Source organism: Dreissena polymorpha, chromosome 4, assembly GCF_020536995.1.
Source record: "Dreissena polymorpha isolate Duluth1 chromosome 4, UMN_Dpol_1.0, whole genome shotgun sequence".
NCBI classification, from domain to species: domain Eukaryota; kingdom Metazoa; phylum Mollusca; class Bivalvia; order Myida; family Dreissenidae; genus Dreissena; species Dreissena polymorpha.
In genome coordinates, this window is record NC_068358.1 from 81,837,706 (window position 1) to 81,848,950 (window position 11,245).

At 34.1% G+C, this 11,245-nt stretch overlaps 1 long non-coding RNA gene across 1 annotated transcript; it reads left to right on the top strand.

The window, feature by feature from the left end:
• The first annotated feature begins 4,458 nt into the window (after nt 1-4,458).
• Nucleotides 4,459-8,988, top strand: LOC127879308 (uncharacterized). The gene is made up of 3 exons (XR_008049006.1): nt 4,459-4,569; nt 7,377-8,346; nt 8,485-8,988. It is a non-coding gene; the product is annotated as an uncharacterized LOC127879308 (long non-coding RNA).
• Nucleotides 8,989-11,245: the final 2,257 nt, after the last annotated feature.

The following is an 11,245-nucleotide window of genomic DNA, read 5'->3' on the forward strand; positions in this document are numbered from 1 at the left end:
TATCTTTGATCTCATTCATTGAAGTCTTTACCTTTCATTAACTGCAACCACAATCAACGCCGTATATCTTTTTTAAAGATATTTCTTGTTATTACTGCGCTTACCACAAAGATTAGCTCGATGACTGACCAAATGTTCATACCTATAACATCATGCAACAAATTTGAATATTCCGCCTTAAGTATTCTGTCATCGGCGAGGAACTGATCAGATTTGTAGTAACTTTCGTTTTCAATAAGTTCAAGAGCAGATAACAATCTCAACAAAATATGTTGCTCTTCACTACCATTCAAACATTTTGAAATAGATCTAAACAGACAGTTGCCGTCACCGATTGTTTTTATAGGTGTGTAATGCCCTATCATTGCAGGATGAAATTTGTGCAGAATATTGATCGCCATCTTGTCCGCGTCTGAAGACGGGAACGTAACATCAGTCTGCTGTAATCCCACATTATACGCATCTAATAGTTTCCTTTCGGACTTAGCAGCATTATCAATGCATTTTTCTTTTTTGACTGTAATGCGGTCCGAAGTCTGTAAAAAGAGGGTGTCCCGAAGAGTTGACTAAATTTCTACAGCTAACATTAAATCAAGCGCGTAAACTTCTCAAAAAACGATATTTCCTTATTTCCGTTCACATTTTAAAAATGTTTGTATTAATGGGTTACTAACGCTCGATTGGTCATTGTCGGCTCGGGTACTACCTACATGTACCCGGTCGATATTAGACTGTACCCCAGTTGTATTCCCGCCCAAAATCCGATGTCGTCAAACGCGCTAACGATTATCTTAAACAAACTTCTGTTAAGAAAAACTGCATCAACATGATTTTTGAGTATGAGTTACTTAAGAGTACATGTAAGTTTTACCCGAGCCGACAATGACCAATCGAGCGTTACTAACAGTAAAATACCCAACAGCGGTATAATGTTATAGATTTATTTTTGCATTAACATTAATTCAAAACATTTTTAGTTCATAATGTTATTCACGTTAAATAAATACATCAGTTCTTCTTTTCATTTGCATCAAATTAAAGGTTAAAGTCCGATTGTTTTTAAAAAAACTGCTATTTTATGAATATATTAAGCATGTACACTTAACAATAATGATGTTTTAAAATTGTTTGAAGTGCGCGTGCCATTGAACGTTGAGTTAAGCAAGGTTGCGAATTAAATTACACATAATTTAAAACTTTTTAATATTATACAATTTATTGTAGGATACCGATTACACGGAGCTTGATTACGCTGCGAACTAGAACTCTGCCGCAATGTATCTCCAATTAAAGATGTAACATTAATTCAAGCACGTATACTTAACAAAAAAAAGATATTTCGTTATTTCTGTTATCAGTTTAAAAATGATGGTATTAAGGTGTTACTAAACAGTAAAATACCTAACAGCGATCGGGATTAATGCACTTGGCCGCTAGATGAATAATTTTATACAACTATTCTGGGCAAATTTATATTTTCAAAACATTTTTAGTTGGTGTTGTTATTCACTTTCAATAAATACATCAGTTCTTTTTATCAACCACATTCCTGTTGTGTGCTACTGTTTCTTATCAGAATTATATATATTACAATACACCATCAGCGGCCGAGCGCAGAATTGGCCGCTTTAAAAAAAATGTGGAATGCATCAAATTGAATGTCAAATTCCGAGTGTATTAGAAAAACTGTTATTTTATATAAATAAATCAAGCACGTACACTGTAAAAAAAGATATTTCTTTATTTAATGTAGAATTTTGCAAAATTAACGAGATTTATATATAACAATGTTATATTACTTCTTTATGGTTGAGTAAAAAAAAACACAAAACAACATGTATAACATATAATATTTGTACATAATTTATAAAAAAGAAAAATAATGATGCACATGATATTTTATAATTTTGTTAAGTGCGCGTGCCATTGAACGTTGAGTTACGGGTAGATGCGTATTAAATTACACATAATTAAAAGCTGATACTATTCTGTCAGCTTGATTTATAAATCATGTTCCATCACGCCAATATATCCATTGTTTCATGAAATTGTAACGCCATCCGACCCGAATGAATACACCATTTATTCCAAGCAGGTAAAGAACAATTACTATAATAAAACAGTGGAAGTCTACACTGTGTATTAGCAACCTGCTGTGATGATCTTATCAGTTCAATACACAGGAACATGGCTACTGTACTGGAATTGGATTTACAGCCAAAATAACTGTTTTCATTTCAGTCTACACTCATAACCCGGCAACCATGTGCGTTTTTGGGGTCCTATATTGACACGTTGTTTTTATTGCATTAATTGGGGGAGGATTGTCATACGAGAAGCATTGCTGACACGTTTTTTGCAATATTAATTCAGGTAGGTAAGGGAGGGGAAATATTCGGGTTTCACGTTGACACGTTGTTTTTTCTGCACTTATTTGGGGAGCTATTGAATTTCAAGTGTACATGTTGATTTTTTTGTATCTTCAACAATCCATTGTAATTGATTTAACGCACACGCGCCTTTTTAAATTTGTGTTTGAGCTGTTAATTAATAGTCATAATAAAATGCGTGTTCAGTTACCAGCGTACACTCGATACTCGCGCAATGAATGGTTTTAATGGAACGATTAAAATCGCTATTATTAATACAAAGCACATTAACTAAAAGTCATGCTGCAATTTCTATTCAAGAGTTTCACGTCAATTAGAAATACTTAAAACATATACATCAATTTACGTATAAGATGATAAACACCATGAAGTGCTTTTCGGTTGGTACATTGCCGATATATTTATAACTTGCTACCAGTTTTTTATAAAAAAATATATATTATATTCGATATTTAATATGAATGTCTCAGTCTTCTAAACCGAAAAGATCCGTAACATAAAATAGTGTCTTTGTGTCGTATGAACGAATCTGCACTAAAACTAAGATTAGATTCACATCGTACATCGAATAATTAATTGAGCACATGTAATTCAACAAAACTGTACATTAATTCACACGAGCCGCACTGTTCGGACATGAATGAAAGGCGCCGATCATAACACAACTTCTCATCATTATCTGGAATACAATTAATTGAAGGTGCGAAAATCTATTTCCAAACTGCTTTGTGCTGATTAAAGTAGCGTACCGGCTGTTCGTTCACAAGTTGTTAATGATGACTTCAGACATTAAAATTAAGTTTCAATATGAACAGACTTTGACTAAATAAATATGTACATCTTTTCAATCCATTAAAATCGGCCCTTATAGTTAACTTTCATGTATATATAGAGAACTTGAGTGCTTTTCGGTGATTCTCTGATGTCGCGGGAGTGCTTTTCGGTCGGTATATTGCCGATATTTAACCAATTTTGGACATTAATACCTCATAATAAACACAATGTAGTATAAATATGCATGAAATATAACCATTTATAACTAATTTAAACCGTTTACACACAATAGAAACGCAAATATTATATATATATAGCGAGAATTGAGTGCTTTTCGGTCTTCACATGAAGTGCTTTTCGGTCGGTATATTGCCGATATTTATTCAATTTTGGGCATTAATACCTCATAATAAACACAAGGTAGTATAAATATGCATGAAATGTAACCATTTATAACTAATTCAATCCGTTTACACCCAATAGAAACGCAAATAGTCATATATATAGCGAGAAATTGAGTGCTTTTCGGTCTTCACATGAAGTGCTTTTCGGTCGGTATATTGCCGATATTTATCCAATTTCGGGCATTAATACCTCGTTATAAACACAAGGTAGTATAAATATGCATGAAATATGACCATTTATAACTAATTTAAACCGTTTACACACAATAGAAACGCAAATATTATATATATAGCGAGAAATTGAGTGCTTTTCGGTCTTCACATGAAGTGCTTTTCGGTCGGTATATTGCCGATATTTATCCAATTTCGGGCATTAATACCTCGTTATAAACACAAGGTAGTATAAATATGCATGAAATATGACCATTTATAACTAATTTAAACCGTTTACACACAATAGAAACGCAAATATTATATATAGCGAGAAATTGAGTGCTTTTCGGTCTTCACATGAAGTGCTTTTCGGTCGGTATATTGCCGATATTTATCCAATTTCGGGCATTAATACCTCGTTATAAACACAAGGTAGTATAAATATGCATGAAATATGACCATTTATAACTAATTTAAACCGTTTACACACAATAGAAACGCAAATATTCATATATATAGCGAGAAATTGAGTGCGTTTCGGTCTTCACATGCAGTGCTTTTCGGTCGGTAATTGCCGATATTTACCATTTTGGGCACAATGTAGTATAAACATACAATCATATAACCATTTATTACTAATTAAACTCGTTAACACACACTAAAAACGATATATTGCATATATATAGAGAGAAATTGAGTGCTTTTCGGTGCTTTTCGGTGCTATTCGGTGCTTTTCGGTGCTTTTCGGTTATTGTATGGACCGCGGCAAAACCCATCACGTAAAGAAGAGTCTTCAACTTTTCAAGAAAGCCTTGTTTTGCTATCAACACAAAGCTCGGAACAGGAAGGTACATAGATTTTTTTTCAAGTATAACAGTTTCATTATTCATAATTGGAGTAAAGTAAATTTTGTAGGAAAAGTGCACCCTGTCAGTGATTTTTACCACATAATCGGGCTCATATTTGCTTTCATTTTGAAAAAGAAAACGTGCCATGTAAGGAAAAAGTGGGATGATTGAACTTTACCGGTACGCAACACTTAACATCAAACAGCGTACCCTAACCCTTAACACCTAACATATAACAACTAACGCAACACCTTATAATCCTATTTATCCTATATATTTCCTTAGTATCGGGGGCTACCGCCCCCAAACCCCCGCTTTGTTGATAGTGGTAAACAACTGCGTACCGGTAAAGTTCAATCTAGCCGAAAAAGTTGTGTTGTAAATGCATGGAAATCAAGGACAGCATATTTGAATTTTATGACCGAGTATTGATGTTTTCCTCAAACAAACAACAAAAAAGTATATTATGTCCAAAATACAAAAATTACTATTCTGAAAATGATACATGTATACTTTTTGTGTGATCATCTATATATATACATTCTTCATCCAATTGTTAATACCAAATACATGTATTATCCCTACTGGATATGTGGTGTTTACACTTACTTATTAATCCAGTTAAAAGGGGTTTATCATATAAAATACTGAGTAATGACATGCTATGTCGTGAATGTCTGAATAAATAAAAACGATGACGCATATCATAATGGATCATTTCACACTTCTCATGAAACACTAATATCAGTTCTTACTCCTATACAAGTGCTTGTGTATTTGACATCTGTATATAATTATTTTGTTAAAGAACTTGAAGAAAATGTTGTCAATTTATAGAAACAACTTTGAGAAGGCTTATTGAAGCCAAATTAATAAGAAAAGACCAAATATTTCTATTTTAATAAATACAAATAGTTAAAATTATTCATACACAATTTGCAATTGTGCATAATTTTGTTGACTGAAACTACCGTAATTACTTTCTGTTTTCGGACACTGTAAGCAGAGCTCCAGATAAGGTTTTGTAAATTTTTAAATACTACCAGATTTTCAAAAAGAATTCTTAACTCTGAAATTTTATTCTTAACGTTACTACTAATTTTTGGAAAATAATTCTTATTTTTTCTAAAAGACCTAAAAATAAATAATAATGGTTATTTTCATGCAAAAAAAAATCAAAATAAACATACTAGCAACTTTATTTATGCGAGTTCAACAGTGTCTTTTCAGTATTATACAATGTTATTTTTCAAATACCTTCATATGCCCAAACTGTGCTTAGATTGTATGCCTTAGATGAATTTTTACATATTTCACAATTAGAACGGATCTCCCCTTCAATCTTTTCAACGATTAGCCACGGGACTTGTCCCTTCCACTCGTTCAATGTTTTTTTTGTGTTTAAGTTTGGACCCGTCGTGTTGCGTTTTTGTTTAGCTTTTCTGACTGTGTCGGCAACTGAACAAACAACATCGTATAAGATCTTTTCTATAATGTCTTTCTTAACATTTAACTTCGGCTTACTTTGCGTACAATATGTTAAAAGCGTGTTTTTGGACGCTTTGCATTTTTTTAGGACGTTCTCTGGGCGCCGCCATTTTTTTTGCCAGATAGACTGTATACGCCGCTTTTATTGGAAAAATGCGCTTTGTTATACAAACCTGATATCCATTCTATATAAGCACCGCAAAGATCTTTAATACGCAAAAAGAACTCAATAAAAATCGATAAGATCCGATGTAAAAATAATATTCGTAACTGGATTTTGAAATTCTTAATGGTATGACAAGATTTTAAAATAAATACGTAACGGACTTGAAAATAATTCGTAATTACGAAAATACGACCCTTATCTGGAGCTCTGCTCTAAGTTTTCGGACACCCCTTTTTTTTAGCAAAAATAATTATTTTTCGTGACTCTTAATTTTCGGACACTCGAGTTTTTGTCAATAATTAATATCTCTAAGTTTTCGGACAGTATATATTACAGCGCTGTTTTACCAAATGTTGGTCCTGTTTTTGATATATAATGACACTTCGATTATGGGGTTTTACAACCGGATTAACATCATAAAACGTGGCAGGTGCATGCCTGAGGGCAACGGACCATTACATTTGCATTATTGGGTAAATAACCCTGTAAACCGGTATCAAACATTGGTTTCGCCCGATAGCATAAGCGTTTTGACAATTATCAGGGGTAGTGCCAATTAACAAGTTCAATTATCTAGCGCAATGGTATTACCGATTCTCAGTAAAATAGCTGTAACAAATAATAAAAGCTTCAAAGTGTGATGCACCCTATTGCTAGTTTAACGATTAATGGAAGGTGTAAGACAACAACTTTCGGAAACGAACAAACAAAGAATTCATAGTTTGCTTTTTTATTGCGTTAATTACAGGTTCATAATAGCGAGTATCGGTACATCACATGCTCTTCTGTGAACTCGTTGGCCAAAGTACAACCTAGTAGTAACTTTCTGTCAAATAATTTAAGCATTTAAAATTATTTAAAAGATAATGCAAACATAACTGTAATTTATTCTAAATGATATTTTACAAGCGCGTGCTATCACCGGTAGTCGTTGATACAATGGACGCTATTTTCGGACACTTCAATTTTTGACTCTAAGTTTTCGGATACCTGTATTTTGAGAATAATTTTCGTATCTAAGTTTTTGGACACGAATACAAATAATTATTTTTAAGTGTCCGAAAACATAGAGTAATTACGGTAATTGATGATCTTATGAACCTGTCTGAATATAACTACATGTACTAGTCAAATATCAACTTCAACATTTCAGTGATACATTGTATGCTGATTACCTGTGCAGGAGGAAAATGAAACCAGACAGATTATGGACTCAAATTCAACCCGTAAAAAAGCTAGGAACTTGCAGTCACTGAGTGTTCTTGTTTACAGTCATGTGTTCAATGCTGCCACAACATAAATATTATAGCTGGCTCTGGACTCGACCATATGCATCTTAAAATGATCTTTGAACGCGATTGTCTCAAGAACATTTTTATAATAAATAACTTTGACGGTCAGCCCAGGGTCACCAATGCCAAGCGTCTTTTGGAGACACTTATTCCAACCTGTCAAAGTTCTTCAAAGAACTACCATGACAATCGTGTATTTGTTTTGTTTGTCATAATAAGTTTAATGTTTAATATCACTAGTATCACTAGTCATTGATACATTGATAAATCTATTTTCCTTTAAACGTGTTTGATTGAATGATTATATGTGCCTTGTTACTTAATTATTAATGTTCTTATTTCCCTGTAACATTTTCAAGTCTTATTTATAGAAGAACGCATTTCACATGCAATTTCAAACAAGGTTAGCAAATCTTACTGCACTGAGTAGGTTTCGTCTCACACATGATATATGAGATGTATGTATGTTTATATGTTTATGGGTTTATTATAGGCTTTTCCTCTTTTTTATGCCCCCCTTCGAAGAAGAGGGGGTATATTGCTTTGCTCATGTCGGTCTGTCGGTCAGTCTGTCGGTCGGTCCGTCCACCAGGTGGTTGTCAGACGATAACTCAAGAACGCTTGGGTCTAGGATCATGAAACTTCATAGGTACATTGATCATGACTCGCAGATGACCCCTATTGATTTTGAGGTCACTAGGTCAAAGGTCACGGTGACCAGAAATAGTTAAATGGTTTTTGAATGATAACTCAAGAACGCATACACCTAGGATCATGAAACTTCATGGGTAGATTGATCATGACTTGCAGATGACCCCTATTGATTTTGAGGTCACTAGGTCAAGGTCACGGAGACCCGAAATAGTAAAATGGTTTCCGGATGATAACTCAAGAACGCATACGCCTAGGATCATGAAACTTCATGGGTAGATTGATCATGACTCGCAGATGACCCCTATTGATTTTGAGGTCACTAGGTCAAAGGTCAAGGTCACGGTGACCCGAAATAGTAAAATGGTTTTCGGATGATAACTCAAGAACGCATACGCCTAGGATCATGAAACTTCATAGGTAGATTGATCATGACTTGCAGATAACCCCTTTTGAGGTCACAAGGTCAAAGGTCAAGGTCATGGTGACCCGAAATAGTAAAATGATTTTGGATGATTACTCAAGAACGCTTTTGCCTAGGATCATGACACTTCATAAGTACATTGATTGTGACCCGCAGATGACCCCTATTGATTTTCAGATCACTAGGTCAAAGGTCAAGGTCACAGTGACAAAAATCGTATTCACACAATGGCTGCCACTACAACGGACAGCCCATATGGGGGGCATGCATGTTTTACAAACAGCCCTTGTTTTATCTTTTTATAATAATTTTTGAACATTTAGCTCATCTTAATGCTCACATATAAAAATCTCAAATTCAGTATGGCTTTTCTGGAAAAGGGGGGTAGCCTTGATTGTAAAGCCAGAACTTTTCGTTTTCACTGGTGACCCCCATTTTTCGGCGTAAGCTGAATAAGCCAGCTTTTCACCCTGACTTGACCTTTGTAAGTTTCCAATAATACTCAAATAAAATTTCCCGCGGCTAGCTACGAATGAATGCACTTCATTTATTCCATTGGCTGATTTGAGTATAACACCAGAACATTGGAAACATATCCGCGTCTTTGTAACACTGTTTTACTGCATGAAACAATTTTATCTCTAATGAAAAGGCCCAATAGATAGAACAGTTTTACAATCAATTTTCGACATAAATACAGTTTGTGCGTTCACCTTTTATTTTCAGAGAAATACCAGCGCAAAAGCGTTTAACTAAAGGCTATGTTGTCATATTTAGTACTTACTTGCATTGCATTTCAACCCGCGAGATTTCGGGTCAAAACGCGGTCATTTTGTGAAAGTCAGAGTTTATATACAGTTCATCACCGGAGTTCGCAAAAGGGGTTGCGATCATTGTGTCTTACTGACAATAACGTAGTGACTGTAATGCATTGCATTCCAATCCGCAAGGTATCAAGGTCAGTTTGCGGTCAGTTGCAGAAATCTTTATATAAACGCCGTCTCGTAAACTTTGTGCACTTGAAGTCTGTTTTGATCAGAAAGATACTAAATAAAGATATTCGGCGATATTATTGTGGTATGTCAATCATCGATTTTTAATATGGTTTCAAAATTTGCATGATAAGGACCAATTTTGATAAAATTAATTAGAAATATTTATCCATTTAGACCAGTTTATTAAGCATGACCACAATAATTCGCTATACTATAAGTATGCAATTAAATAAGATTCGAGTATTGCCGGCTGACCTATATGCACTCGTTTATTTTCATGTTTCTTGTGTTTTTCTATTCTGTAAATATAGATATCTGAGTAATAATATCACATAAAGCAAAATAAGCCACGAAATCTGGCGCAACACCCCGTAATTGATTTGCTTATGATGTAGCTAACAACTGCGCAGAAAAAAGGCATCCGCTACTTTTTATCTCATAGAGATAACTTTTGATCGTTCATAAACATCGACCACAATCAACGCCGTATATCTTTTTAAAAGATATTTCTTGTTAGCTTATTATTATAAAACAATGTCTTTGCCATCAACTACAAGTTTCTGTATAGTTTTGTTTTCGTTTGTAAGTTTTTCATTGTTTGCAAAGTATTTTGTATTGTTTTCATTGTGTTCAACATGCTGTGCCCGTGCACGAAGTATTATGCCATCAAATTGTAGTTTTCAACTATGTTATTCAAAATGTTCCTATTTTTGGAGTGAGTATAAGATTTCCATTATTTTTATCTCTAATTATGCGTTAAACACAAAATTGAAATCACCTCCAACTAAAATGTTTTTATCTTTGTTATTTATTTTATCGGAATGTAATGTTTCATAAAATTTGGATTCATCTATATTCAGGCCGTAAACGTTTATTAATGTTAATTGTGTTTTATGTATAATTATCCCCCGCCAGAGGCGGAGGGATATTGTTTTGGCATTGTCCGTCCGTCCAGCTGTCTGTCCGGCACTTTTGTGTCCGGAGCCATATCTTGGAAGTGCTTTGGCGGATTTCATTGAAACTTGGTATGAGTATATATATGCATAAGAGGATGATGCACACCAAATGGCATTGTACACCATCTGTTAAAAATAGAGTTATGGCCCTTTGTATCTTGAAAAAATGCTTTTTACTATAGGCACTTTTGTGTCCGGAGCCATATCTTGAAGTGCTTTGGCGGATTTCATTGAAACTTGGTATGTGTACAGTCATTGAAATTTAGATGTAAATCTACAAGCAAGTGGGGCTAGTAATATGCGAATTCGAAGTAGCCTGAGTCAGATTTTACTAGCCCAAACATTTTTGTTAAAAATGCAGATAAACATAACATAAAACATCCAAAGAATCATTTATTTATTCAATCTTTAGAACACAATACAACACTCTTATTAATTTCATCCTCATCCAAGTCAGCTTCCTCTTCATCTGAGCCAGCCTCTTTCGGATCCTGAAATAAGAAGAAATTAATTTCACACACGGATTTCAATTTAATCACAATTATAAATATATACATTCAGTTTAGGTAAAAAATTAGCAGAAATGTATCCCATATATCCATGTGAAAGAGAGAGCAAACCTGAACCACCAGAAAATATATAAGCAATTTAGTGCTAGGTTATTCTACAAAAAGCCAGTTGACAAATGCGTCAATCACACTTAC